The 6639-nt window shown below is 49.4% G+C and overlaps 1 long non-coding RNA gene across 3 annotated transcripts in view; it reads left to right on the forward strand.

Moving 5' to 3' along the window:
* The first annotated feature begins 1820 nt into the window (after positions 1-1820).
* LOC106806741 overlaps positions 1821-6639 on the forward strand; it is a 7321-nt gene continuing 2502 nt past the window's right edge. The window contains exon 1 of one of the 3 annotated variants that reach the window (XR_001393577.1): positions 1821-2266. This is a non-coding gene — a long non-coding RNA (uncharacterized LOC106806741). Of the gene's footprint in view, positions 2267-4244; positions 4288-4539; positions 4604-6639 lie in introns of those variants that run through there. The other 2 variants (XR_001393578.1, XR_001393579.1) reach the window with 2 other exon arrangements.

Here is a 6639-nt window from a genome sequence, read left to right on the forward strand (position 1 = left end):
CCGTGTGGCACCTGACGAACAGACAGCTAGCATCGAGTGAGAATCTGTTGGATGCTTCTGCCGTCGCTAATCGCCATGGTGACGCAGAACAACACGCTGTGGTGTCTTCCCCAGTAGGCCTACAGTGGTACGGGAGATTTTGTTCAGGGAGTTCCTAATGCTCTAATTACTTCATGGAAAACATGGTGGTAGACGGCGCTTTTTAGAGGAGGCATTCTAGAGATCATACACAATGCTATGAAACTAACAATAATGAAGGCCAAAATTGTGCATTGGCGATTATATGATTTTGAGGAATTTTAGCTAAACATTAATTTACATAGGCCCAAGGGTGAGCATTACGTGATTCCGCATAGATATACCACCACACAACACAATCAAACTGTGAACCCATACCTAGCCTATAAGTACAATGGAAAGGTGACGGTGTAACCGTAGGTAAAGGGGTAAAGGTAAAAAGAGTGGTAGGCCCTATATCGTTAGGGTTAGTATAATAGCCTCTTATTATTATCACTATAAGAAAGTATATAAACTTACCATCAATTTCCTAACCCATTTCCATGGGTTAGGGTTAGTGTTAGGGTTAACTTAGATATCACCAACAGCTAATAATACCTAATAAAGGTATTATTAGCTCTTGATATCACTAAAGTAATAAACACTTTGTGTTGTCTATATATAATCTTACCATCTAAATTTACTTGTAAAACTGTGCTAATTTTAATGTTAAATTCTTTTGTTTGATTTGTTGTGAAACATATGCGCCATTTATTTGCAATATATACAGTTAAATATCTAGCTCTAGTTTCGCACTTCATTTTTGTTTCTTCTACTCTGTGGGGAGAATAAAACAAAAGTTGAATCCTGACGTTCAGTGTTGCACCGTTGAAAACTGACGTTGTTGCATTGTTGAAAACTGGCGTTGTTGCATTGTTGAAAACTGACGTTGTTGCATTGTTGAAAACTGACGTTGTTGCATTGTTGAAAACTGACGTTGTTGCATTGTTGAAAACTGACCTTTTCAACAACAAATACAACACGTTTCACCGCTGTTTCAACGTTTACTTCTGACGTAGTTGCACCATTGAAAAAGTTCTGCCATTGTTGTAAGATTGTTGTGCATCTTGTAAGATCTTGCAATCTTGTAAGATTGTTAATACATTTTTACCTCGCGTTTCTGAACGACAACCGATGAGTCATTATACGTTTGCTATGTCCACTGCCATTCACAGCTTTCAACGCATCACCCGCCGTTGGTCAGGTAGGCCTATAGTATCGTGCATGCCTGACGCGACACTGCGATCAAGTGTCCCATCTTATCCGGTCTTTGCTGGGGCCCTCGGGCGCCCACCCGCTCCGACCGCCACCACGCCGAGGGGGGTATCTAGATCTCGGCTACTGCCCTTTATCGAGATGTGTGCCGGTCACACGGAAGTGTGTGTGCCCCGTGCGTGTGTCTGTGCGTGCGTGCGTGTGTGTGTGTTGTACGACGTGCTCCGGTGTCCAGTGTGTCTGCTGCGTGCTGCGTTGCGCCCGTGAGCGGCGTCAGCCTGCTGCGTGTGTGTGTGTGAGCGGAGGCTACTGTTCCTGCCAATATGGATGCCCTCTTGGTCGTGAACGGTGCAAGCATAGCGATCGAGCTTTCTCCGAGGTGTGTTATATCATCATTTCGTCTACTTCTCCCTCCGCCATGCGAGCAAATTAACGGATCAGAGAGAGACGGTACAGGCTCGTACTACGTACACGTACCGCCTCATAATATCTAAGCCCATATCTATCCATATCTATCCCCAGCCCATATCGAAGTAAGACGACGAGACAAGAACATGGCCATAATTTACGTGCCTGTCAACGAATGCGGTCTCTGTAACTTCGACTATTAGTTCTAATTATATTATCCACATGCATGCGCCCCATACTACTGTTGTATTGTACATTGTGCGTTGTAATTAACCAGTATAGCGCTTCTAGTCAGGCGAGACAGTGGGACTAATTGTCCTGTTCGTTGTTGTTTTTGTAATGACACGGGACGTAGGGCGCGATATATATGCGGTTTAACGAAAAACCGGTCGGATTCAAATGTCGTCGAGCTGTTTTAAGAAGCGACTCGCGCTCGGACGGACAGAACTAGATAGAGAGTTAGAGAGAACCTACCCAGGAGACGTAGAGGGAGTTATCACGTGAGTCTTATACGATGTAGAGAGCCAGAGAGGAGTGTCGCCAGGCGGATTCCAATATGGACAAAACTTCGGCTGTCGTATTTATGGTACGTATGTATTTATTTTGTATGTGTTACTAATAAAGTATTAAGTTCAACATCGAATCTGGGACTACGTTTACTAGCTCTACTGGTGGTTACGAAACAACGCTGCTACCTTCTACGCTGTCGAAGCTACAGATCCTACACGGAGATAATCAACACTTTCGCATTACAATAATTGGTGGGGGATGCGGGCATTACAATACTACTCTACTCTACTCTGCTCGTACGTCTACTCTTTGTTTATAAGCCTAGCGCAGACTTGGGATTTTTGGTTGCTCGGTAAACGCTGTAAACCTGTTAACCTACAATCCTGTAACCGCAAGCGATCGGTCGATGTGTCACCGCGTGCGCGGCACACATGTAATTTCGAAGCAAAGCTAGAGCAATTTGGGAGCGATTGAGAGCGACGAGTCGCTCAAAATCAAAACAGTTTGATTTCTTGCAACTCGTCGCAAGCAACCAGAATCGCTGCAGCCTAGCGCAGACCAACGATTTTTTCATGCAACTTTACATACGATCGCTATACATCTGCGGGAACGTGCAACTGCAACCCGTAGCGATTCTGGTCGCTTGCGACGAGTTGCAAGAAATCAAACTGGTTTGAGTTTGAGCGAGGCTATGTTACTATGCACACCGTCTTATATTATCCACATCCGCCCCATATCGAAGTAACGCGACGAGACAAGAACATGGCGATAATTTACGTGAGTGTTAACGAATGCGCTCTCTGTAACTTCAATTATTAGTTTCGGCCCGAATTCACAACTCTACTCTCTTTTTTATGCCACTAACCACACCGCCTTATAATATCCACATAGATGACGATCTCTCTCCCCCCTCTCTCTCTCCCCCTCTCTATCTCTTCTGTTTTCTAGCCCTTTTCTGCTCTCTGCTTGGCACTATAGCTGCTTTTAACAAGAGCCACCACGCGAGCGCCTTGCCCAAGATGGCATCACTTAATTAATGATTATAAGAGAGAGAAAGAGACCGAGAGAGGCAGCAAGCGAGGGAGACCGAGAGAGAGAGAGAGAGAGAGAGAGAGCGAGGGAGAGAGAGAGAGAGAGAGAGAGAGAGAGAGAGAGTAGAGAGAGATATAGAGAGAGAGAGAGAGAGAGAGAGAGAGAGAGCAGAAGATAAGTGTGTGTAGTGTGTTTATAGTGCGTGCGTGCGGCGTGTGTCCGTGCTGCGATAGAGAGAGAGAGAGAAGCAAGAGAGGTGAAGAGAGAGTATGAGAAGAGAAAGAAGAGAGAAATAGAGAGTGTGTGTGTGCGTGTGCGTGCGTGCGTTGCGTGCGTGCGTTGCGTGGCGTATGTATGTGTGCGTGCGTACGTGCGTGCGTGCGTATCGTATGATGTGCGTGCGTGCGTGCGTAAGTATGTGTGCGATGCGTGCGTCACCATCATGATGTGATTGCACCCTAGCGCGCTGGATACTCGGCTATATCCATGCAATGTGTTTTATATATTGTAGCGTTTTTCGCTGTCTCACTGCGAGCGAGCGGCTAATGGACAAGGGGCAGGTAAGTTGACAACACTATCTATGTACATCGGCGCGATGACGTCCTGGCCACAGTTGGGCCTTACCGCCGACAAACATTATAAAAACACTCTGTATCACCCTCACGTGTCGTAGCCTACCAGCGACACGCTCCAAAGCCGGTGTATTAGTCAGCAGAGTCCAACGCAATGATTACCTTGTCACTTACTCGAATGTCCCCAATACCAGACGACGGAACCACAACCAATCAACCGACGACAACAAGCGCGTTAACCGTCTGCTCCGCCCTCTGAACGTCAGACGTGTCCCAGTACAATATTAATTCACTCACATTTGTTTCCTGAGGAATTCACGCATCAAACGAGTTCAGGAGTTTTCATTTTGACTCCGCCATACTGCTCTATTTCTATAATAGAATTTATGGGAACTACGTCTAAACGTAAGACTGTGAAGTACTTGTGGACGCGTTACTACTAACAGACACGTTTCGAACAATCTCTCCAACTACGCCAACGAAGCGTATTTTGGTAAAAGTTATCTATGCTTCATAATCATTAACACGTGCTAATAAATAATAAGTATCTGAAATGCTGTTCCATGGTCGAAACAAGCATTAGAAAATACACTAGAGATCTCTATTATTACACTCCTGATATAATTATAACGCAGGCGTTGTTGGAAAAAAAATAATTTCCTGTCGAGTAATATCTTGATTAAGTCAAGTAACTATTTAACACTATCTCGCATTTGTCGCACAATGCGCGGCTGAAAAGATGAAGCTTACTGTCAAGCACAAGTATGACAAAGCTTACGTGACTTCTAATGTGGATATACTAGGTGCATGTGAGTATGGTTTTGATATGTGTAAAAGAATTGGGAAATATTTGCAATTAAGCCAAATACGTCCAACAAAAATTGTGTATTTTAGAAACATCGTTCCGATCGTTTTATACACGCGCATACACACGCACTGACAGATACGCGCATACGCACGAGCGTCGCACGCACGGCCACATACGCGCATGGTGCACGCGTAATACAACGATCCGCATGGATCCAACGGCGCATTACAACATACATACGCGCTGGATGCACGCGTATACACACATACGCGCATGGATGCAACGCACATACAACACATAACGCGCATGAATGCAACGCGTAACACACATACGCGGCATAGATGCACCCGCGCATACACACTACCGCGAACGGAATGCACGCGCATACACACACATTGTCTACACAGACGCATGAATGCACGCGTATACCCATACGCGCATGGGATGCACGCGCATACACCATACGCCGCATAGGATGCACGCGCACTACCATAGTACGGCGCATGGATGCACGCGCGATACACACAGAATACGCGCATGGATTAGCAGTGCGCGACGGATACACACATACGCGCATGGCATGCACTCGCGCATACACACATTTACGACGCATGAAATGCCAGCGCATACACACATACGCGCAATAGGATCACGCGCATAGAACACACATACGCGCCAATGAAATGCAACGCGTATACATAACAAATACGGGCATAGAACCCCACGCGCATACACACATACGACGCATGGGATGCAGCGATACACACATACCGCAATCCGGGAGTGGCGACCCGCGCATCACACGGAGCCCACCCCAACCACCCCGGCAGCGACCCGCCGCCACCGGCCGCAGCCCCGGGACGCCCGCGGGGCGCGGCCCCGAGCCGCGGCGGGCCCCGACCACACGCCACGTAGGATAGGCAGAGGCCCGCCACACGACCACGCGCCGCCACCCAACGAGCGTCCACGGCGCCTGGACGCGCCGAGCGGCCAGCTCGACCCAGCGCCGCATGATGGCGCGCACGCGCGGCGCGCGAGTAGCGCCCGGCGGAGCGACGAGGCGAGCGCCGACCGCATCGGGACGAGATCCCAGCCACCCCGCGGAGCCCGGCAATGGCCGACCCAACACGGCGCACCTACGACCGCCGCAGAGCGTGGGACAGCGTGCGAGGCACGCGACACTCGAGCCACGGCGCACCCAGCCGCGCATGACACCAGGCCGGCGCACGGGGCGAAGGTATCGCACGCGCGAAGATCCCGCACACGCGCGCGCGAGCCGCAAGCGGGTCGGGACATCACGGCCAGCGCCACAGGCCCCCATGCGACGGGGCGCCGGCGAGAGCCATAAGCACACATCACCACGCGACAGGCACACACACCACCTTACCCATGGATGACAGCGCGCATACACAACACAGAGAACACGGCACGCGCATGGATCCACGCGGCATACACACATACAGGCGCGATAGACGCACACGCGCTATAGCCACATACGCGTGTCGCGATGATGCAGCGCATGACGACACATACGGCATGGATGCACGCACATACACATACGCGGGCAGCATGAGATGAGCACGCGCTATTACACACATACGCACATGGATGCAGCGCGCATGCACACATAGCGCATGGATGCACGCGCATGGATGCAAGCGCGTAATACACAGCATACGGCAATGGATACGCGCATGCACACATACGCGCATGATGCACCTATCACTATACCCATGAATGCCGCGCACTACACACATACGCGCATGGATCCAGCGCGTATACACACATACGCGCATAGATGCAACGCGTGATACACATTACGCCGCATGAATCACGCGCATCACACACAATCGCGCATGGGATGCACGCGTATACCCACATAAACGCCGCATAGGATGGCACGCGATCAGCCATATACCGCATAGAAGTGCAACGCGACGATAACACACATAACGTGCATGGATGGCACGCGCATGGATGCAAGCGCAGTATAACACACGAATACGGCCATGAGATGCAACCACGCATGACACACCA

Source organism: Priapulus caudatus, unplaced genomic scaffold (genome assembly GCF_000485595.1).
Source record: "Priapulus caudatus unplaced genomic scaffold, Priapulus_caudatus-5.0.1 Scaffold177, whole genome shotgun sequence".
Classification (NCBI taxonomy): Eukaryota; Metazoa; Priapulida; class Priapulimorpha; order Priapulimorphida; family Priapulidae; genus Priapulus; species Priapulus caudatus.